The sequence below is a fragment of the Panthera onca genome, chromosome C1 (genome assembly GCF_046562875.1).
Source record: "Panthera onca isolate mPanOnc1 chromosome C1, mPanOnc1 haplotype 2, whole genome shotgun sequence".
NCBI classification, from domain to species: domain Eukaryota; kingdom Metazoa; phylum Chordata; class Mammalia; order Carnivora; family Felidae; genus Panthera; species Panthera onca.
Genome location: NC_138346.1, coordinates 32,536,015 through 32,560,420, shown reverse-complemented (window position 1 = coordinate 32,560,420; position 24,406 = coordinate 32,536,015). Strand labels below are relative to the sequence as shown.

Genomic DNA, 24,406 nt, shown 5'->3' with positions numbered 1-24,406 from the left:
TAGGCAGAGCAACCTGGAATGAGTATTCTCAAAGCCCATAAATAATTTAGGCAATGAGAAGATCCCTTAATTAACATATCTCAATTACTCCTCCATTATACCACAGTTCCAAGCTTCTTCTGAGTTATTCATTGAGATAAAATTTTCATTTTTTATGACCAGTTATATTTCAGTAGCTCTATCACAAAAACAGTTTTTGAAAAACCTCCTATGCTGCTCTAATCTGATAAATAATTCCAAAGAAAAACAGGCACTAGATAAGCGAGGCTGTAAAAACTTCCAGGTTCAAGGAGTGCCCCCAACTGTGCAAGATACAACTCCTGCAAAATAAAAGCAGGAGGAAGGAAACGTAAATCAGACAAAAGAAACAATAAGAAAAAAACTCTGTTAAAATTAGCAAGGCACAAAAAGAGGAAGAGGACTCATCAAAAGCAGGAGAGAGGAAGCCACAGCAGAGAAGGAAGAGGAGAGAAACAGGACACAACATAATGTACATCAAGTGAGAACTGTGGGGAATGGAGGGCCATTAACTCCTCATGTGACTAGAGCATCCAGAGGTGTGCTTGATTCACTGCTTTCTTGATCTACAACTCCTCAACACAGAACCTTTAGTTCTGCTGTGAACTAAATGGTACCATTTGTAAACTGCCCAAATGGAAATTGGGAATTTAACAAACTAACTGAATTTACACAAGCTCTTCACAGAATCAAGACATTAAATACCATGTTGTATGTACAGCAACTTTTCCCTCTGGTTTTATCTTTTAATTTTGTATGGTCTTTTTTCCTTTTTTTAAGATACTGCTAAAAATTTTTATTTTTTTTAATGTTTATTTATTTTTGAGAGAGAGACAGAGAGAGAGAGAGAGAGAGAGAGACACAGAGTGCGCGTGGGGAAGGGGCAGACAGAGAGGGAGACACAATCTGAAGCAGGCTACAGGCTCTGAGCTGTCAGCACAGAGCCCGACATGGGACTCAAACTCATGGACCGCAAGATCATGACCTGAGCCAAAGTCGGACACTTAACCTACTAAGCCACCCAGGCACCCCAAAAGTTTTATTTTTTAAGTTATCAAGCGTGTAAAATTTTTTTTTTTAAGTTTATTTATTTGAGAGTAGGGGAGGGGCAGAGAGTAAGAATCCCAAACAGTCTCCGGACCGTCAGCACAGAGCCTGATGCAGGGCTGGAACCTGCAAACCATGAGATCATGACCTGAGCTGAAGTTGGACATTTAACTGACTGAGCCACCCAGGTGCCCCTCCTGGTGAATTCTTGCACTGTTCTGGTCAGTAAATTATTCATAACCCAAAAATCTCATAAATGTTTATGTACATTTTTAGTTTTTTATCATTCATTCTTTTCTGTAGTTATCACATTTAACATAGGTAGCTTAGTTTGGCATGAGAATACGACCCTTAATTGATTACTCCCAAAATTTCATTTTTCTTTTATTTATATATTTATGTTCCATATACATACTATGTTTTTTCCTGAGGATTCTTTTCCATTATGAGCCTATTCTTATATAAACATCACTTTATACTTTATTAATTTGTAAAGCAGATGAGTTTTTTCAAAAACTCAAAAGTTGCTTTTTATAAATCAATCACTGAAGTTTTCTCTGTTAGGGTTAGTGGCCTTCAACAGAAATGGCCCAAATCTTACCTAAGGTCCAATACTTCAAATACTTTGCCTACAAACAGCATTATGCCAAGTACTATGCAAGATACAAAGAAAGCAAAAAATACATTCCACTGTTTCAAAGAACATTAATCCTAACTATGGGAGAGATGGTAAATACTGAAGTATCTTGATTAAAAAATTCTCTAAAAACGAAGTTCCTATTGTAGGCCTGTGCATGAATCAAATCTAAAGGAAGTTATGGTCTCCTAAGTGTTGAAAGGGATCAAGAAAGAAGCAAGGTACTTGTTATTCGAAGGCTTCATGGGAGCAACCTGAGAAAATTGGCCACCAGGAAACTTGCATGACACTTTGTCCTATGAGAGTAAGCTGACATCTGGACCTAAGTTTTGTAGTTTCCACATGGAACTAAACCTCCCAAATCAATAAGAGAGGTGTATTACTCTTGGTTGGCCAAGATGAATCCTTCCTTACCCAGAAGAGAGAACCACTAAGGGAAATGATTCACCCCTTATGCCTTCTCCTTTATTTATGTCTCAGTTTTTGACAACCCAAGATTTAACTAACACATCCTCTTCATTATCATGTACACTAACTCTAAGGTAACTAAAGATAATAAAAAGAAAAAAAAAACAGCATAAAACAAACAAATTTTTTAATAGTTGATAGTGATTATAATGTCTAAGAAAACTATAAATCAAATCAAAGGCAATATGCTAATTTAATGTTTTATTTATAAAGCACTTAAATGCACCCCTGGTAAAGGAATTCCTTTCACAAGATAATGAACCATATTCATTTCTTTATTTACATTGTATTTGTCATAATATTGGATACTGTTAATATACTAAACTCTAAACAGGAATACCTTATCTGAAGCGAAAAAAAAAATCTTAGCTCAATGGTCTCAAAGAAACCCCTAACATTCCTAATAAATAAGAAGTTCTAATGATCAATCTTATAATTACTAATTATATAGTACACCATAAACCATAATCTGAAATAACAGAATAAAAGCCCAATAAAACCAAAAAACAAGAACAAATAATAGTAATATTCTTTTGTTTATATTCCAGTTTTTGAAGTTCAAGAATTGTGAGAGAATAAATGTCTGTTGTTTTGAGGCACCCAGTGTGTGATGAGTTGTTACAGCAGCCTTAGGAGACACATACAGTCACTATACATATCAGTAGAAATGGGGCTTACATGACTGCTGACAGAGATGTTCATGTTGCTTATTCTGCTCCATACCTGGGACCATCCCTGCTACATACCAGTTATTTCTGGATACAGCTGATATTGTGCATACACTCTCCGACTTCAACGAGAGGGAGAGTGCTAGACAGTTTAGAAGCCATTTGGACAGGATGAATCATCACTATGTTTGAACTCAAAGTTTCAAACAGGTAAATATGGAATAGATAGAAATAAAGATAGACATATGTTTATGTGTGTTTGTAGGTATGTCCACACAAAGGGCCTAATAGCAATAACATCCCAGTAGCAATTAGAATACTTAGCATCCAGTTTTTGGTTTCTAAATACACACTCTACCCAAAAAGTAACCAGGGGCCCTTGGATTAATGAGTCAAGAGTTGGGGCTGGAGGAAAAAACAAACAAACAAGATGAGAACCTAGAATATCTTCTGTGCCAGAAAGTGCTCAATAAAGATAGGGACATGTCTGTCATAAGGGCATAGAGGCCAGCCGGAAGGAGGTCCCTGGAGCAATATGGGACAATTTAAGCATTAAAATCAATTATGACAGGAAGAAGCTACATGGCCCATTAAATAAGAATCCATGAATCCATTCTGATATAAACAAACATATGGGAAAGAAAGCTCTTATTCATAGAATGCCAATGAATTAATGTAGATGAAATGACAGATCACCATTTGTAACCATTGTAGTAACAACTGATTCAGGTAAGAATGATCAATAGATACAAAAACTTATGGGTGAAGATTTGAGAAGACTATTTACATATTGTCAAAACTATCTCCCCACAAATTGCCTTAACCAAGTGATAAAAGTTAGCATCACTAATATTGAGGCAAATTAATATCATATACTTTCTCAGAAATAACACACTGAGAAAATATATTACCATTTTGTGGTGTTCCTGACAAAATGCATTACCCGAATCAAATTGTTAAGACATTTTACAAAATAACTGACCTAAAGTTGAAAAAATGTGAAGGTCAAGAACACAAAGAAAGCCTGAGGACATGTTCCAGATTAAAGGAAACCTAAAAAGACATGACAACTAAATGCAATGCTCAATCCTGGACGGGATCCCAGACCCTGAGAAAATACATAAATATAGGTATAAAGAACATTATTGGGACAATTGCTAAAATTTGACTACGGGCTGTGGATTAGATCACAGTATTGTATCAATGTTACATTTCCTGATTTTGATAACACTACTGCAGCTATGTAAGAATATCTTTGCCCTTAGGAAACACACTAAAGAATTTAGTCATAAATGTCTGCAACTTATTCTCAAATGGCTCAGAAAAAAAATGTATGTGTGTATGTATGTGTGCAAATATGTATAAAGGGAGAGAGAAATAATAATTAGGCAAAAAGTAAACTACAGGTGAATCTAGGTAAAGGGAATGTAGGAGTTGTTTGTATAAGTCGTCTTATAATAACTTTTCTGTAAGTTTCAAATTATATCAAAATAAATTTAGAAAGAGAGAGAAGAGGGGTGCCTGGGTGGCTCAGTCAGTTAAGTGTCTGACTTTGGCTCAGGTCATGGTCTCATGGTTTGTGAGTTTGAGCCCCGCATCAGGCTCTGTGCTGACAGCTCGGAGCCTGGAGTCTGCTTAGGACTCTGTGTCTCCCTCTCTCTCTCTCTCTGCCCTTCCCCCACTCATTCTCTCTCTCCCTCTCTCTCTGAAAAATAAACACTAAAAAAAATTATAAAAAAAAAAAGAAAAGAGAGAGGAAGGGAGGGAGGGAGGGGAGATAAAGAAAAGTCTGCCCTCAGGAAATTGTAGTTCAGTTAGGAAAACACAGGATGTCAACTAATATATCATGTAAAATTCAGAAATAAACTTAAAGGACAAAACCATATAAGCTGAAAAACATTTTTACTAAATAAAATAATGCAGCTTAAGGTCCCTGAAAAATAACTGCAAATTTCTCCAACACATGATTTTTATTACTGTATGCATGTGTTACCATTCCTAACCTGCATTTGCCTGGTTTACTCAGTTAACTTTTTTAGCTTATTTTGGTCATTATAAAATTAGTTTTACTTAATGCAAATAAAAGCTTACCACTTTAGAAAAATAATGCAAATAAAAGCTTACCACTTTAGAAAAATGCAAATAAAAGCTTACCACTTTAGAAAAATTTCTAAATAGAAAAATATCTATTTAGAAAAAATAGACAATTCTTTCACAGAAGCAAAGACAATCATTTCTAACCTTCGGATGAAAAATGAAGTAACTAGGGGTGCCTGGGTGGCTCAGTCGATTAAGCATCTAACTCTTGATTTTGGCCCAGGTCATGATCTCACAGTTGTGAAATCAAACCCCGCATTGGGCTCTGCACTGACAGCACAGAACCTGCTTGGATTCTCTCTCTCCCTCTCTCTCCCTCTGCCCCTTCTCTGCCCATGCATGTGCTCTCACTCAAAATGAATAAACTTTAGAAAAATTGGTTGGGGTGCCTGGGTGGCTCAGTCTGTTGGGCATCTGACTTTGGCTCGGGTCATGATCTCACAACTTGTGAGTTCGAGCCCCATGTAGGGCTCTGTGCTGATAGCTCGGAGCCTGGAGCCTGCTTCGGATTCTGTTTCCCTCTCTCTGTCTGCCCCTCCTCCACTCATGCTCTGTCTCTCTCTGTCTCAAAAATAAATAAACATTAAAAAATTAAAAAAAAAAAAAGAAAAATTGGTTAATGTCATAGTATGTCAGGAATAAGTCAGAATTTGTTCTAAATCGAAGACTAATACACTTGACCCTTGAACACAGGTTGAACTGACCCCAGTTTTATGCAGATATTTAAGATAAATATGGTACAGTACTATAAATATATTTTTCTTCCTTGTGATTTTAATAACATTTTATTTTCTCTAGCTTACTTTATGGTAAGGATACAGTAAATAATACATATACAAAATATGTGTTAATAAAGTGTTTATATTGGTAATAAGGTTTCTAGTCAACAGTAGGCTATTAGTTTCAGGGGAGTCAAAAACTATACTTGGATTTTTGACTGCATGGGGGTCAGCACCCCTAGTCCCCACACTGTTCAAGGGTCAACTGTATTTAATCAAACAATAAGGCTTAAGCTAAATACAGACTTCAAGATGGTTTTTTAAGTTGCTTTGATATTAAAAATGTTGTTACTAAATGTGAGAACAAAGGGAGTGAAACACTTGTATCCTGCATTATTCATCAATATATTCCATGACCTCCTGCCTGACATCTAGAATAGTAAGTGCCAGAATTGACCAAATATCCCCTCTTCAACAAAGCTGTCTGCTTCATTTCATCTCCCTCATAAATGTAAAAATCCTAGGAAAGACATTTACAACACATTGCTGATAGTACATTCAATACAGTCCCTCATACAATCAGCCAATCCATCTAAATAAAAGTCACATCACTAAACTATAATTATCACAGAGCAATTCATCAGTGTCAGCACCAGGAGGCTCAACTATTTTTCTCAGCCTTTGCCCTCTTTCTTATTTTGATGACTACTATCTTGGTTCAGATCCATACTATACTGTCCTCACATTATTCTACCAACTTCCTAACTGACCTCTCTTTTTTAATCCATCACTGTCAGACTAATCTTCCTTAAAAACTTTTTTCATGCCATGATTCTGATCAAACACCCACAAGGGTTTCCCATGACATTCTGAATTAAGTAAAACTTTTCATCAAATGATTTCACACCCTCTCTGACATGGCCTCAACCGAAATTTTCAACCTTATTTTCTACCTTTCATACTCAGTATTCTCAAAAAACAAGCATGCTTTCTTAACATAGTCTGTGTTCATGTTTTCAACCTGACTGCAACCTCTCAATCTGTCAAAAAAAAAAAGGGGGAAAATACATTTCTTTCTCTCCCTAAAATCCCACTGAAGTGACAGTAAACAATTGCAAAAGGGAATAAACTCAAAGGTAATGAAGGCTAGAGATGGCAAAGGCATCCAAAGATCAGAGATTCTGGCAAATTTTTGGAAGACAAAAACAGGAAGATAAAGAAAGATGAACCAGAGCAGGAGCCCTCAAAGCAGGCATTTTTCACTCAACATTTATTCAACAAATATATATGAGCACACAGTGTGTGCCAAACACTGTTCTAGAAGCTCAGGTTATAGTTATAAATGTGACAAACAAGGGATCTGTTAACAATGAACTTGGATTCTAGTTAAGGTAGAGAAATATTAAACAACAAAAACAAAAAAATAAGAGCCATGACAAGTATGGTGATAATTAGGTTACAATTATAGGGAAAGTGATGGGAGTAGCTTCTCTAGATTGGATACACAGAAAAGGCCTAATTAGTGATATTTAAACTAAGATATGAATGACAAAAAGATGTCAGACATGCACAAATCAGAGAGAAGAACATTCCAGGTACAGCATACAAATTTGGTGCGTCAGGAAACAGAAAGAAAGAATACTCTGATAGGAAGAGAGAGCCAGATCATTCAAGGATTTGTAAACCAAGAAACAGAAGTTTGGATTTTATTCTAAGAAAGCCCTCTCGAGGTCAATGACAAGTCATTCCTCACAAAAAGCTGCAGCAGAGGTGGGGACCATTTTTGGAGGTAGACAATAAAATGCGCAAAGGGATAGAGGTGGGAAAAAGGATGCTCAGCAGGACAAGAACCAGTATTCCCCACACTGGCAAACCTAGGGAAATTCTGGCACTTGCTTCTGGGTTAATGAAGCTAGAAAAAACAGCTCTCTCAAGCCTAGTAGCAAGCCTAGGTAACCAATATAAATGCCAGAAGCAACCAGATGTAAAACAATAGGGAGTGGGTGGTCCTAAGAACCAGAAGGCACAACCTCAGGTAAAAACATTCAAAGTTTTAAAAAGTTTATTCTAAGGGCACCTGAGTGGTTCAGTCATTAAGCGGCTGGCTCTTGATTCTGGCTCAGGTCATGACTTCATGGTTTGTGAAATCGAGCCCTGCATCAGGCTCTGTGCGCTGACAATGTGGAGCCTGCTTGGGATTCTCTCTCTCCCTCTCTCTGCTCCTCCCCTGCTTGCTCTCTCTCAAAATGAAAATAAACTTTAAAAAAAATAAAAAGTTTATTCTAGAATTTGATGAAGTTGTTTAACCTTGTAAAAACATTAAAACTCAATGAATTTTATACTTTAAAAAAGTTATATATGTGTATTATATCTCAATTTTTAAAACAAAAACTAAAAAAAATTTTAAGCACTGTGCTAAACAAAAAAGAGTTGGATGCTACTTTCTCTAAGACGCCCATAAACTTTGTACCTCTCTATGGCATTTACAGCAAATCAGCTTTATATTATGTGTACTTTGCCTTATCACCCTCCACACCCAACTAGGTTGCAGACTTCCGGAGAGAGATCATATGGTTCTCATTTGTCACCCCAGAGCCACTATCAAAGAAATATATTTTTTCTTCATCTGAATTTCAACTTTTTTCTGTTAAATATTTCTAATTTGATGGACTCCAAATAGAAGATGACATCTAATTTCAGAGGACTCAAAACTAAAGGTGCACTTCTTTAAAAAAGAAAAAAAAAAGTGGCTAATTTATCCAATTTTCTTTTTTTTTTAAATTTTTTAAAAATGTTTATTTATTTTTGAGACAGAGAGAGATAGAGCATGAACGGGGGAGGGTCAGAGAGAGGGAGACACAGAATCTGAAACAGGCTCCAGGCTCTGAGCTGTCAGCACAGAGCCCGACACGGGGCTCGAACTCATGGACTGTGAGATCATGACCTGAGCCAAAGTTGGCCGCTTAACCGACTGAGCCACCTAGGCGCCCCTATCCAATTTTCAATAAATGCTAATTTTAAGGAACCAACACATTTATTTTTTATGTTTATTTATCTATTTTGAGAGAGACAGTGCATCCAAGCGAGAGCAGGGGAGGGACAGAGAGAAAGGAGAGAGAGAATCCCGAGCAGATTCTGCACTATCAGCACAGAGCCTAAAACAGGGCTTGATCTCACAAATCATGAGGTCATGACCTCAGTGGAAATCAAGAGTCAGACACTTAACCAACTGAGTCACCCAGGTGCCCCGGAACCAACACTTAATTTAAAATTAATATCGCTATCAACAGAAGAATGGTTTAAAAAAAAAAAAAAAACTGAAGAAAATTCTAAATGCACTTTAAGTTTTCACAAAATATTTTTATAATATTTCTATAAGGCTGTTTCTAGGGATATGATTTGATTCAAGAGCTATATTAATAATATGACTCTCCTGGGGCACCTGGGTGGCTCAGTAGGTTAAGTGTCCGACTCTTGATTTTGGCTCAGGCCACGATCCCACGGGTTCGTGAGATCGAGCCCTGTGTCTGGTTCTGCACTGACAGTGCAGAGCCTGCTTAAGATTCTCTCTTTCTCTCAAAATACATAAATAAAAATTTTTTTAAAAAATGACCCTCTTAACAAGTAACAAATGATAATAGTAAGGGTTCCTGCACATGACAGAAACCTAATTGAAATTAATTTTATAAACAAAGAATATAATCAAATTCAAAGTTTAAAGAAATTCGTCAGTACATTTATCACACTGTATCTGTTCTCTCAACTTCATCTCTATTTCTCTCCTTTCCAAGGTTTCATTCCAAAATTCTGTACTCCTATTCTGCAACCTGCTTTATATCTCCATTTCTTTCTTTTTTTTTTCTTCCTCTTTATAAAGAGAGTGCACGCACACACACAAGTGGGAGAGAGGGGCAGAGGGAGAACCCTAAGCAGGTTCCATGCTCAGCATGGAGCCTGATGTGGGATTCAATCCCACAAACCTGGGATCATGACCTGAGCTAAAATTAAAGTTGGACAATCAGCCAACTGAGACACCCAGGCACCCCTGTATCTCCATTTCTTTAGATTCTCTCTTCTCATTCTGTCCCATCAATATTTTTCTCTCCATATCCCTGAAAGAAGCTACTCCCAATTCCTAAATTTCACAAATCACTAAAATAGATTTTTAGAATTAGCCAGAACACTGAATTCATACAACTGCTAAAATAGATTTTTAGAATTAGCCAGAACTCTAAATAAAAACTCAAGATTGGGGAGAAATCACTTTACTAGTAAATCCCACATATAGTAGTAGTTCTTCTTCCATCTTTGCATATCAGTATTTTATTCTGGCGGGAGTCACAAATCCAACCAGAGATGGCTCATTATTCCTGACATTAACCAGCCACAAATGGAAATGGGTAATATTTAATGGCCAAGAATTGCTTTGGGTGAAAAGATAGGGCAAATAGTTACTGAAATTTTCATTAAGAATTTGCAAAGGTGTCAAACAGCAAATGCTAAAACATCCTTTAAAATTTTTAACACAAATTCTGGTTAACAAGAAAACTCAAGTAGGTAAATATTTCATTTTTATGACCTAAGTCTGAATTAGTAAGGAGAGAACCTTCATTATCTTATACTAGTGAAAGGGTCTATTTAAAGAAAGTCTGCAAGATATTCCTAGCCTAAGTCATCTAAGACTAAATAAGGACTCAAGAGAGACTGGAAATTCTTATTCTGCCACTTAACTAACTACAACTTCAGGCTAAATCATTTAAATCCTTAGGTCTTATTTTCTTAATATGCAAAAGAAAAGATGGACTAGCAAATCCAAAAGTCTCACCCAATACCTCCCAACCAATTTTGGTTCTAATTTTTTAAATTTATTTACTTATTTTGAGAGAGAGACAGAGCCTGCATGAGTGGAGGAAGGGCAGAGAGAGGATAGAGAAAATCCCAAGCAGGCTCCATGCCCAGCGCAGAACCCAATGCTGGGCTCAATCCCATGACCACAAGATCATGACCTGAGCCAAAATCAAGAGTCCAATGCTTAACTGACTAAGCTACTCTGGCACCCCTGAAGTTTTATTTTTTAATTACTGACTTTATACTCTAAATAGCCTTAGGAAACTCAGTGACTCCATCAAGTGTAATAACATTCTTATTATAGCGATCTTACAAGAAGAAGAGAGAAAAGGGGGTAGAAAACTTATCAAAAAAGTAATGGCTGAAAACTTCCCTAACCCGGGGAAGGAAACAGATATTCAGATCCAGGAGGCCCAAGACCCCCCCACAAATTCAACCCAAGGAGATTCACACCAAAACACACAGTAATTAAAATGGCAAAAAGTAGTGACAAAAAAACTTTAAAAGCAGCAAGAGAGGGGTGCCTGGCTGGCTCAGTCAGAAGAGCATGTGACTCTTGACCTCGGGGGTCATGAGCTTGAGCCCCACACTGCCAGTAGAGACTAAATAAATAAATCAGTAAGTAAATAAATAAGAAAAAAAAACTTTAAAAAAAGCAGCAAGAGAAAAGCAGACAATTACATAAAAGGGGAATCCCATAAGGCTATAAGCAGATTTTTCAGCAGAAACTTTGCAAGTCAGAAGGAAGTAGCATGATATATTCAAAGTGTTGAAAGGGAAAAAAGCTGCAGCCAAAAATACTGTATCCAGCAAGGCTACCATTCAGAATGGGAGAGATAAAGAGTTTTCCACACAAACAAAAACTAAAGGAGTTCACGACCACTAAACCACCCTACAAGAAATATTAAAAGGGATTCTTTGAGTATAAAGGAAAGACCATAAGTGAAAGTATGAAAACAAAACAAAACAAAAAAAACACAAAAGCAGTAAAAATAAGTATTTCTGTAAAAATCAGTCAAGGGATTCACAAAATAAAAGGATGTAAAGTATAACACCATATACCTAAAACATGAGGGGGAGAAGACTAAAGAATGGGTTCAAACTCAAGTGACCATCAACTTTATATGGACTACTATATCCATAAGATGTTATATATAAACCTAATGGTAACCACAAATTAAAAATCAGTGACAGATATGCAAAGAATAAAGAGAAGAGGATCAAAATATATCACTAAAGAAAGCCAACATACCATGAAACAGAGCAAGAGAAGGATCAGAGAAACTCTATAGAAACAACCACAAAACAAGTAGCAAATGGCAATAAAAATATATCTATAAGTAACTATCTTGAATGTAACTGGACTGAATGCTTCAATCAAAAGACATAGGGTGATAGAGTAGATAAAAAACAAGACCCAATTATATGCTGCCTATAAGAGACTCATTTTAGACCGAAAGACACATGCATTTTGAAAGTGAGAGGATGGGGAAACATTTATCAGGTAAATGGATGTCAAAAGAAAGCCAGAGTAGCAATACTTATATCAAACAAAACAGGATTTAAAACAAAGACCGTAACAAGAGTCAAAAAAGGACACTACATAAAATTAGAGACAATCCATCAACAGCATATAACAACTGTAAATATTTATGCACCCAACATAGAAGCACACAAATACATAAAACAGTAAATAATAATTAACTCTAATAAAATAATAGTAGGGGACTTTAAAACCCCACTTACATTAATGGATAGATCATCCAAATAGAAAATCAACAAGGAAACAGTGGACTAGATAGACTTAATAGACATATTCAGAACATCCCATCCTAAAACAGTAGAATACACATTTGTTTCAAGTGCACACAGAACATTCTCCAGAAGAGATAACATACTAGGCCACAAAACAAGTCACAACAAATTTTTAAAAGTTGCAGTCATACCATGCATCTTTTCTGAGCACACACTATGAAACCAGAAATCAACTACAAGAAAAATCTGGAAAGAGCACAAATACATGGGGATTAAATAACATGCTACTAAGCAATGAATGGGTCAACCCAGAAATCAAATAAGAAATACAAATTACATGGAAACAAGTGAAAATGAAAACACAATGGTCCAAACTCTTTGGGATGCAGCAAAAGTGGTTCTATGGGGGAAGTTATAGCAATACAGGCCTATCTCAAGAAGTAAGAAAAATCTCAAATAAACAACCCTACACCTAAAGGAGCTAGAAAAAGAACAATAAAACCCAAAACCAGCAAAAGAAAGGAAATAATAAAGATTAGAGCAGAAATAAATGATACAGAAACTGAAGAACTAGAACAGATCAATGAAACCAGGAGCTGGTTCTTTGAAAAGATCAACAAAATTGATAAACCTCTAGCTAGACTCATAAAAAAAAAAAAAAAAAAATGAAGAAAGAAAGAAAAAAAAAAAGAGTTAATGAGAGGACCCAAATAAACAAAATCACTAAGAGAAGAAATAACACCACAGAAATGCAAACAATTGTAAGAGAATATTATGAAAATCTGTATGTCAATAAATTGGACAACTTAGAATAAATGGATAAATTCCTAGAAATATACAACCTACCAAAATGAAAGCAGGAAGAAATAGAAAATTTTAACAGACCAATTCCAGCAATGAAATTCATCCAGTAATCCAAGAACTCCCAACAATATAAGCACCTTCACAGGCAAATTCTAACAAACATTTAAAGAAGAATTAATACCAATTCTATTCAAACTATTTAAAAAAATAGAAGAGGAAGGAAAGCTTCAAAATTCATTCTATGAAGGCAGTATCACCCTGATACCAAAGCAGATAAAGATATCACAAAAAAAGAGAACTATGAGCCAATAACTCTCATGAATAAAGATGCAAAAATCCTCAACAATTAGCAAACCAAATCCAACAATATGTTAAAAAAACTATTTTCCACAATCAAGTAGGACTTATTCCCAGGATGCAAGGGTGGTTCAATATTCGCAAAACAATCATTGTGATACATCACATCAACAAAAGAAAGGTAAAAACCATATGATCATTTCAACAGATGCAGAAAAAGCATTTGACAAAGTACAACATCCATTCATGATTACAAAAAAAAAAAAAAAAACCTGCAAAGTAGGTCTAGAAAGAACATACCTAAACATAATAAAGGCCTTAATTGAAAAACCCATAGCCAACATCATACTCAACGGTGAAAAACTGAGAGCTCTTCCCCTTAAGTCAGAAACAAGAAGGGGTGCCTGGGTGGCTCAGTTGGCTAAGTGTCCGACCTCGGCTCAGGTCATGATCTCATGGTTCGTGAGTTCGAGCCCCGCATCGGGCTCTGTGCTGACAGCTCAGAGCCTGGATCCTGCTTCGGATTCTGTGTCTCCTTCTCTCTCTGACCTTCCCCTACTCATACCGTCTCTGTCTCTCAAAAATAAACATTGGAAAAAAACAACAAGGATGTATAATCTCACCACTTTTATTCAACATAGAACTGGAAGTTCTAGCTGTAGCAATTAGACAACATAAAAGTAAAACCCACAATAAAGAAATCAAAGGCAGGGGCGCCTGGGTGGCTCAGTCGGTTAAGCGGCCGACTTCGGCTCAGATCATGATCTCGCGGTCCGTGAGTTCGAGCTCCGCGTCGGGCTCTGTGCTGACCGCTCAGAGCCTGGAGCCTGTTTCAGATTCTGTGTCTCCCTCTCTCTGACCCTCCCCTGTTCATGCTCTGTCTCTCCCTGTCTCAAAAATAAATAAAACGTTAAAAAAAAAAAAAAAAAGAAAGAAATCAAAGGCATCCAAACTGGTAAGGAAGAAGTAAAACTTCTCTTACTATTTACAGATGATATGATTTTATATATATAAATATATAAAACTCTGATGGGGCATCTGGGTGGCTCAGTTGGTTGGGTGTCCGACTTCGGCTCAGGTCATGGTCTCACAGCTTGTGAGTTGGAGCCCCACGTCGGGCTCTGCGCCGACGGCTCAGAGCCTGGAACCTACTTCGGATTCTGTGTCTCCCTCTCTCTCTCTACCTCTCCCCCACTCATGCTCTGTCTCTCTCTGTCTCAAAAATAAATAAACATTAAAAAAAAATTAAAAAAAAAGAAAACTCTGATGACTTCACCCAAAAACTATTTACAACTGATAAATGAATTCAGTCAGTTGCAGGATATAAAATCAATATACAGAAATCTGTGGCATTCCTATACACTAATAATGAGGCAGCAAAAAGTAAAATTAAGAAAATAATCCCATTCACAATTGCACCAAAAATGATAAAATATCTACAAATAAACGTAACCAAAGAAGTAAAAGACCTGAAATCTGAAAATTATAAAACACATGACAGAAATGAAGACAACACTAAGAAATGGAAAGACATTTCATGCTCATAGGTTAGGAGAACAAATGTTGTTAAAATGTCTATACTACCCAAAGCAATCTACAGGTATAATTCAATCTCTATCAAAATACCAACAGCATTTTTCACAAAACTAGAACAATTCTAAAATTTGTATGGAATCACAAAAGACCCCAAACAGCCAAAGCAATCTTGAAAAAGAAAAACAAAACCAGAGGTATCACAATTCCAGACTTCAAGTTATATTACAAAGCAGTAGTAATTAAAACAGTACTGGCATAAAAACAGACATACAGGTCAATGGAATAGAACAGAAAACTCAGAAATAAACCCACAACTATACGGTCAATTAATCTTCGACAAAACAGGAAGAATATCCATTGGGAAAAAGAACATCTCTTCAACAAATGGTGTTGGGAAAACTGGACAGCTACATGCAAAAGAATGAAACTGGACCACTTTCTTACACCATGCACAAAAATAAACTCAAAATGGATTAAAGACCTAAATAGGAGACCTGAAACCTGAAAACAGAGCACAGGCAGGAATTTTTCTGATGTCAGTCATAGCAACATCTTTCTAGATATGTCTCCTGAGGCAAGGGAAATAAAGGCAAAAATAAACTATTGGGACTATCTCAAAATGTGAAGTTTCTGCACCGTGACAGAAACAATCAACCAAACTAAATGGCAACCTACGAATGGGAGAAGGTATCTACAAATGACACATCTGATAAAGGGTTACTATCCAAAATGTATAAGGAACTGATACAACACACACACACACACACACACACACACACACACACACAATAATCCAATTAAAAAATGGGCAGAAGACACAAACAGACATTTCTCCAGATGACATCCAGATGGCCAATGGACACATGAAAGGATGCTCAACATCACTCATCATCAGGGAAATGCAGAAGAAAACTACAATGAGGTATCACCTCACACCTGTCTGAATGGCTAAATTCAAAAACATAAGAAACAAGTGTTTGGCAAGGACATGGAGAAAAAGGAACCCTCTTGCACTGTTGGTGGGAATGTAAATCCAGTAATTGCACAATTGGGTATTTATCCCCCAAATACAAAAACATTGGATACATGCACCCCTATATTTATTATAGTGTCGTTTACAATAGCCAAACTATGGAAGCAACCCAAATGACTACTGACTGTTGAATGGATAAGGAAGATATAGTATAAACATACAATGGAATATTATTCAGCCATAAAAAAGAACAAAATATTGCCATTTGGATAAACGGCAACATGGACAGAGCTAGAGAGTATAATGCTATGTGAAATAAGTCAGTCAGAGAAAGTCAAATACCGTAAGATCTCACTAGTATGTGGAATTTAGGAAACAAAACAAATGAGGCATTCCAAGTGAATTCATAGGTTAGCTTTCCTTTTCGGTTAAAAATACAACCAGAGTTGGGTTCCTCTATAATAAAACATACCAATTTAGGACAACTGTTACCTGCATGCTTCTCTCACAGAAGACAAGAAAGAACAAAGTTTAAATTACTATTTGAGAATATTGACAATTCTAGGTTCAAATAGAATTAACTCTGCTTATTTGTACAATAAAATAGTAATGTTTCACTTCAGATTAGTACTCTTTGACAAGAAATAATACTGTTCATTCAATAAATGTGCAATGAAATACTACTATGAAGTTGGGCACTGTACTGGTAAGTTATAGGGAATACAGCTATATAAAGAGTAAAATAGGGTCCCTCCCCTCAGGCAATTTTATTAAAATCTCCAACAACAAAACAGAACTTTTATACTGTTTATACTTTTTACTTTTAAAATGAATGCACCTACTTCTACATGCTACAATATTTTAAATTTGAAATGTTTTTATATTACACACACACACACACAAGCACGTGGTGAGGGAGTTTAAAGACAAATTTTGTAAGGATACATTCAGCATTTTCAGAATAAATGATCTCTACTCTTTTGTTATAACCATTCACCAACTAGCTGATAACTGCATTTTTACTCTACTATACATGATTACAAAAAATTAAATATGTTTCCCCAAAAAACATACCGGAAGTAAAATCAGTCAGGGGTTGTTAGCCAAATAATCATCTAAATTATCTATACAGATGTCATAACATAGGAGTTAGTGTATTTTAGTCAATTCTCCAGGATGAAACAGGTTTATAGCTAGGACAGCTAATGTATCTTTAGAGAAAACACTTTTATACCACTGTAAATAAACATAAGCAACAATGCCGTTACTCAAAACTCTTTAAAAGCTTTGGTCTGTGATCAGAAAAAATTTCTTTAACAGACCTTTGAAAGAACACAACTTCCATGGATGAAAAATTTCATTGAATATACTGCAGAACCTCATACTCCTTATCCTAATAACTATATTTCCAGAAACAAACTAAAAAAAAAAAAACCCAGACCAGAAGTTGGGGAGGATGTGGAACAAGAGGAACATTTTTGGTAGGTACATACATTCCTCATCACTTCAGAGAGCTTACATATTTGTAAGATTTGGAGATTACATATCTAAAGATCCTGCAATAATACCTCTAAGTGTCCAAGTACTTAAGAGACAAATGTCAGGAAAAATGTACAAAAAAATTCACCACAGCATTCAAAAGGTGAATGGAAAAACTGGCTCATTCTGATAAAAATATGAACCAGATCTAGAAGAATCAGCCTGAATATTGTAAAACCATCTAGTTGAATAAAAAAATGAAAATTTTAGGAGGCAAATATAGTTTATGACTTGTATGTAATTCAAAAGCACAGAACAGCAATAAACAAAATTTTATGGATACATGTGTATTAAATGCACTAAAACACGAAGCAGAACAACACAAATTGTTATCTAGGAGAAGATTTCTGCTGTACCCATTGTATCTCTTCAAATAAGTTATTTGAAGAAAATAAAAACTGATTACTACAGTTGATGAGTATATGCAGATGTCTATCATGTTTTACACTTTTATTTAAAATGTTTTAGGGGCACGTGGCTGGCTCAGTTGGAAGAGCATGTGGCTCTTGATCTCAGGGTGGTGCGTTCGAGCTCCACTCTGTAGATTACTTGAAGTTAAAAAATAAAATTCTTCAAAATTAAAAACTAATTAATTTATTTATTTCCACTTCCACCACAGGTATAATCATACTTCTACTCATGCTGCTCCTAGGGTGGAAGATGACCATCGTGCATATATATATACACCTCCCCCTCCAGGAACCCAGGCACAAGCCACCCACCCCAACACTCACAGACAGAAGCATTCCAGTGCACACAATCCCAGATGATACATTTCCCCACAGTTTAAGTTGACTTTAGACACCTAAGTATTTCCCCTGAGGAAGTGCATCATTCCTGGGGTACTGCAATACCAGGTCAATGTGTGGAGTAGATGGAGCAAGCTCCTATTCCATCTCCCTGCTCCAAAAATCTACTTACTATATTATCCTGGGACAAAGGATGCATTGGATATTAAACAGATAAGAACAGACACCACACTTGATCTTAACCAAAGTCCTAGAAGTGATAAAAAAACAAATTTATTTTAAAATGAAATTCAAAGATGGATAAAAAAAAAGTTGTGAACAAGTATGCTCAAAGACAAATATTAAGGAAAAAAAAAAAAACAGGGAAAAATTGGGGGGGGGGGCAACTAAATATCCTACAAGAAAAAAAAAAACAAATCTGAGTAAACTGGGGTATGTTTTATGTCCATTCTGGATTACAATGCAGGTGCTGTACATTATTCCTAAAGCATTTAATGTATGGGAAAATGCCAGTGATAAAACTTTAAATGAAAGAAGCAAAACTAAATTGTGCATACTTAATGGCTATATAAACATACATACACAAAGGTGAGAAAATATATCAAAAATTTAAACTGTAGTCATTTCTGCCTGGTAGGACAGAGTTTTATTTTCTTCTTTATACATCTCTAAATGTCACATATTTCCATTAATGAAAGGGGGGAAAAAGGAGAAGGCAAACTACAAACTCAAAATCCTCTTGTAAAAACTTACTTCCCAATTAACCTGATAAGATTCTGTTTTACTTTTGATTCTAAAATTATTGGACTATGTTAACAAAGATAAACCTCTTTAAATATTAATATTCACAACTATACAAGCCAAAAGAATTATGCCAATAACTATACAGCTGTAAAATTATACTTTAAAGTTTCTAAAGATACCTGTTTAATCTCTGCTGTTTCTAGCACTGTCATATCAAAATATATGGTCCCTTCATCTATGCATTAGACAAGGTTTTCACATGGAAAATCTCATACCAAATCTTAATTTATATCATAAAAATAAGCATGTGTAAATAACAATTTGGCTGTAAGAAATGACACAAATAGGACAGCATGCAGTGTTCACATAACATACTCCATGGCAACTGAAAAATAAAAAATACTGTTTAGAGAAATTAAAGACCTAAATAAATGGGCAGATATACCATTATTAATGGACTGAAAGATGGAACGTCATTATATGTCAATTGTCCCCATATTGAACTAAGTATTCACTATGTAATTATAGCCAATATCCCAATGTCTGATTCTAAAATTTACATGGAAAAGCAAATGACCCAGAACAGCCAAAAGAATCTGGAAAAAGAACCTGGGGTAAACTATCTGCCTTCAAGATTTACTCTAAGGCTAAGTAATCAAGACAATGTAGTAATGGCAAAAGAATTGAGAATTCCATCATTGTAACAGAATACAGTCCAGAAATAGGCTCATTTTACAATGTCAAATGATTTTCAACAAGGATGTCAAAGTCGGTAAGTTGAAAAGGAAAGGTTTTGTTTTTCTACCATTCCTGAGATATAGTTGACAAACTGAAGTACAAAGCTTTTTTTAACAGATGCTGGAGCAAACATATAAATATTGAGGGTGGGGAAGCCTCCACTTCTTTATCAAACCATTAACAAAAATCAATTCAAAATGGATCACAGACTGAAATGTAAAGGCTAAAATTATAAAGCCCTTAGGAGAAAACATAAGATACCTTTGCAACTTTGGTGTAAGTCAAGATGTATAAGGATAGAAAACACTAAACCATGAAAGTAAAAATATTTTGATAAAGTCCAATATAAAAACTTCTTCTCTTTGAAAGATACCACTAAAAATATAAACAGGCAAGTCACAGACTAAGAGAAAATATTCACAAATATATCTGATGAGGGACTTGTATTGAAAAAATATAAAGACTTGCTACTACAACCAAACAATAAAAAAGATAACCCAATTTTTTAAATGGGCAAGACTTGCAGTCATTTCCCAAATGGCTAATATGAACCTGAAAAGTTGCTCAACATTACAGGGGATCAGGGAAACGCAAATTAAAACTACAATGAGATACCACTACATATGCATTACAGTGGCTAGAAGGCAAAAGACTGACAATTCCAAGTGCTGTTGAATATATAAAATGATGTGTACAACTTTGGCTAAGTTTGTCAGTTTCTTGAAGGATTAAAATTACACCTAGCTTATATAACCCAGCCATGTTCTCATAGGTATTTATCCAAGAGAAATAAAAGAGACTTGTACACAAATAAAAGAGACTTGTACACAAATGTTATAGCAGCTTTATTAGTAAAAGCCAGAAATGGAAGCAGTCAAAATATCTATCAACAGGTGAATGGATAAATAAGCAACAATATGGAACAATCTAAAAATCATTATTCTACCTGAAAATAAGCCAGATTACACACACACACACACACACACACACACACACACACACACACAGAAAAAGAGAGAGAGAGCGAGCGTACGCCCGCGCGCTACAGCGTGGGCAAGCGCTAGAGCTCAGGGAGAGGGAGGGAGAAAGAGAGAAGGGGGAGGTGAGGGGGAGAGAGAGAGAGAAAAACACTGAGTGATTCTACACATAAGATTCTAAGAATGCAAACTAATCTATAGTGACAGGTTGCCTGGAGACAGAGGGGAAGGGAGATACGACTTGCAAAGAGTTATGAGGAAACTTTGGGGGATGATGGAAATGTTTACTATATTGATTGCAGTGATGGTTTCATGTGTGTATGAAAACACATCAAATTGTATACCTTAGTGTGTAGTTTATTATATGGAAATTATATCTCAATAAAGTAGAAGAAAAATTTTTCAAGAAACAAGCAAACCAAAAAACTTTAGAGCAGAATTAGAGTCAAGGTAGTGGCTAGCCATGAGGGGCAGGGGTATAGAGAAGCAGATGTGGGGCAGGGGGCTTCTGGCACACCTGTGTTTTTCTTTTTTTCATCTCTGTACTGGTTACAGAAGAGCAGTCAAGTTGTAAAAGTGTACACTTATGATATGTGTACTTTTCTGTATATTTTTCTTCAATACTGTTTTTACTTCTATTTAAGTGTTTATTTATTTTTGAGAGAGAGAGAGAGTGAGGCAGAAGATAGAGGGAGACAGAGAATCCCAAGCAGGCTCCCCACTGCCACTCAGAGCCTGACGCGGGACTCAAACTCACAAACTGTGAGATCATGAACTGAGCCAAAACCAAAATTTGGAGGTTTAACCGACTGAGCCACCCAGGCGTCCCTCAATACAAAGTTTTTAAAAGAAGATATAACATCTACCTATGACCTAGCAATCTGACTCCTTTATCCAAGAGAATTGAAATATCTGTCCACAAAAAGACCTGTACAAACATATTCATAGCAGTTTTCTTCACAATGGTCCCAAACTGGAAATAGCCCAGGTGTCCATTAATAGGAAACTAGATAAACAATCTATGGTACACACTGCTTGTAAAATTGAATATTACTCCACAATAAAAAGAAACAAACTACTAACGCAAGCAATAACATGCATGTGTCTAAAGACCTCATGCTGGGTGCAAGAAGTCAGGGATAAAAGAGTACATATGCACAATCAACTAATAGAAAGTTATAGAAAAGGCAAAATTTACCTATGGTTGTAGTTGCTTCTAGGAGAAGTAACTAGGATAGGGAGAAGTAGAGAGAGAGTGGGGGAAGGTAAAGGGTAGTCATAGAAATGTTTTAGATCTCACTAGAAATGTCAGGAAAAAAATGCTCACTACGAACATGGAAAAATTATGTCTATCAAAACTAGTGAATAACTAAATTAAATGTTTAACTGGTACCTTTAATTCACCTTCAATAATCCTCAAAAGCATAATGCAAAATCCAAATTTACGTTTCTGAAAAAAGTCTGTAATTTCAATTGCGGTGAAGAATGAATTTTATTTAGGTCTCACTTTGCTGTGAAGTCTCACTTTACATATTTTTCTTCTATAAACATCATTTCCCAATCATTAAGAAACTGAGAATGTCTTGTCCCAAGTACTTTTGTTTGTCTTTGTTTTTTGTTTTGAAAGAGAGAGAGAGTGAGTGAACGGGGGCAGGACAGGGGCAAAGAGAGAAGGAGAGAGAGAATCCTCCTGCACTGACTGTGCAGAGCCCAACGTGGGGATCCATCTCAGGAATCGGGAGATCATGACTTAAGCTGAGATCAAGAGTTGGATGCTTAACCAACTGAGCCACCCAGGTGTCCCCTACGTGCTTTATTTTTAAGATGGATTCATATGATAATATTATACACTACAAAATGGAACTCTTCTGAAAGGTCCATTAACAATAATAATTCAGTAAGACTGTATAGTGGTTTCTAAAATGGAGGTGACTCTACCCCAGGAGGTAGGAGTGATGATCTAAGAAGAACATATTAGGAGCTCTTTTTGTATTTAATCTGTATCATACATATGTATTTTAAGTATAATATAAGGTAATAGAATATATAGATTTCCTTAACACACAAAATGACACTGGCATCTTCATTATGGCCACCAATCGATCACACCTGATATAAAGTAATCCAAGTATTCTGGTACTAAGTGATTCTAAGTATTCTGAGACAGTGATAGTATTTGCTAGATTCTTTTTCAATAATGAAATAAAGAACACGACTTTTTGGAATGTGCTACAAGAAATGGGTTCAGAGAAGATACAGTTTCAACAGTAAACAATTTCCTTAATAGAAACAGTATTTTATGGAAAAACTATATTGTATAATCCTTCATGAAGCAACTGTTTTGATTTCAACAAAAGAAAGTTGGGGGCAGGAAGTAAGATTTAATTTCAAAAGCAACTACTGCCAGCAAAAGACAAGCTGAAGCAAGAAGATTGTCAAGTGTTATAATATTTTACTGATGTAGTTGAGGAGTGACCATCGTATTTTATATCAAACAGGTTTATTAGTTGTTTCATGGCAAAGTATTTAAAAGAGGTGTCAAAAAGTTAAGCATTTATTTTTTTACAAAGAGTCTAAATTTGCGGACTTTCTGTGGTGACTATAGTAGCATACCACCTAGCCACTGTTTTCAACAGCAAAAACAAAAAAATGGTTAATCTGTACCTTAAAAATCAATGAGACATTTTAAAACTCAGTAAGAAAATATCTGTTTTCCAAAAGAAAACAAGGTGTGTCATCTTGAATCACTCACATATCCTAAAAACAGAGAAACCATTTTCTAAGTCTTTCAAAGCTTTCCAGGGTTTTCTATGGATTTTGAACACATTTATTAAAAATATATCAGTGCAAATCCTCACACTGGAAAAGCAAACTTTACTAGCTAAATCTGCAAAAGTGATGGATGGAAATTAAACAATGGGTATCTCCAGTAAGAAAGCACAGCCAAATATATACTTATTCTTTTTGGGTATATGTCCCTATATAAGCTGCCTTCTAGTTAAGACAAGCATTAAAACCAAGTACCAAATTAAACAGATTTAAGATGCAGACTTTGGAATTTCTGTATTACCAAGTAGTAAACCCAAGATTTTTTCAAACATAATGCAGCATAGTCATTGCTCCTGCTTTAAAAAAATATGTATTTATTTTAAAATTGTAAACAAAAAGGTTTTGTAGCCATTACTAAAATTTATAAAGTACTCCACTCATAGATAAGGGGATCATGATTCCCTTCACTAGTCTCTAAAACCATTTGTTACAATATAAAATAAACTAATCAATAAAGAATTATTCTTTATAAATAAAGTAAACACTATTAAACATTATTAGATTTTAGTGAATCCTTTCAGGAGATGCAACCAACTGTAAATAATTCTTCAAATAATAGTTTTCATTAAAAACTTTACTCAATTTCTATTCTGCTTAAGGGACTGAAGTATTTCAGATGAGTAAAAGCAGGGCCAATGATCCAAAATTCAGGGGAATTTAAGACAGTACAATCATCTACAACACAAAGCAAATCAAGTAAGGTCTAGAGAAATGAAGAAGAAAGCAATTCTGCTTGGTGTCTAACAGCTTCACAAAGAAGGTGTATGAAGCTGGGTCGCAAAGTGAGATTTTGACTGGAAAAAATAGAACAAAGCATGTCTGAGAACCATGGATAGAGGCATGAACAACCTGGGGTATGAAAAGAATATGCTGTATATAGTTGTTTTGCTGTACTCACTTAGCTAACACTTCTCTTCACATATCAAATTTAGCAAGATTCTTTTAAAGGTATTTTCCAAAAAA

The 24,406-nt window shown here is 35.6% G+C and overlaps 1 protein-coding gene and 1 non-coding gene across 10 annotated transcripts in view; both read right to left on the bottom strand.

Annotated features, from left to right (window-relative positions):
- The window catches only part of RAPH1 (Ras association (RalGDS/AF-6) and pleckstrin homology domains 1), a 155,401-nt gene that overhangs the window by 123,797 nt on the left and 7,198 nt on the right, over nucleotides 1–24,406 (bottom strand). The gene's annotated exons all lie outside the window — the stretch shown is intronic.
- LOC132674137 (U2 spliceosomal RNA) lies at nucleotides 18,228–18,416 on the bottom strand. The gene has a single exon (XR_009608443.1). It is a non-coding gene; the product is annotated as a U2 spliceosomal RNA (small nuclear RNA).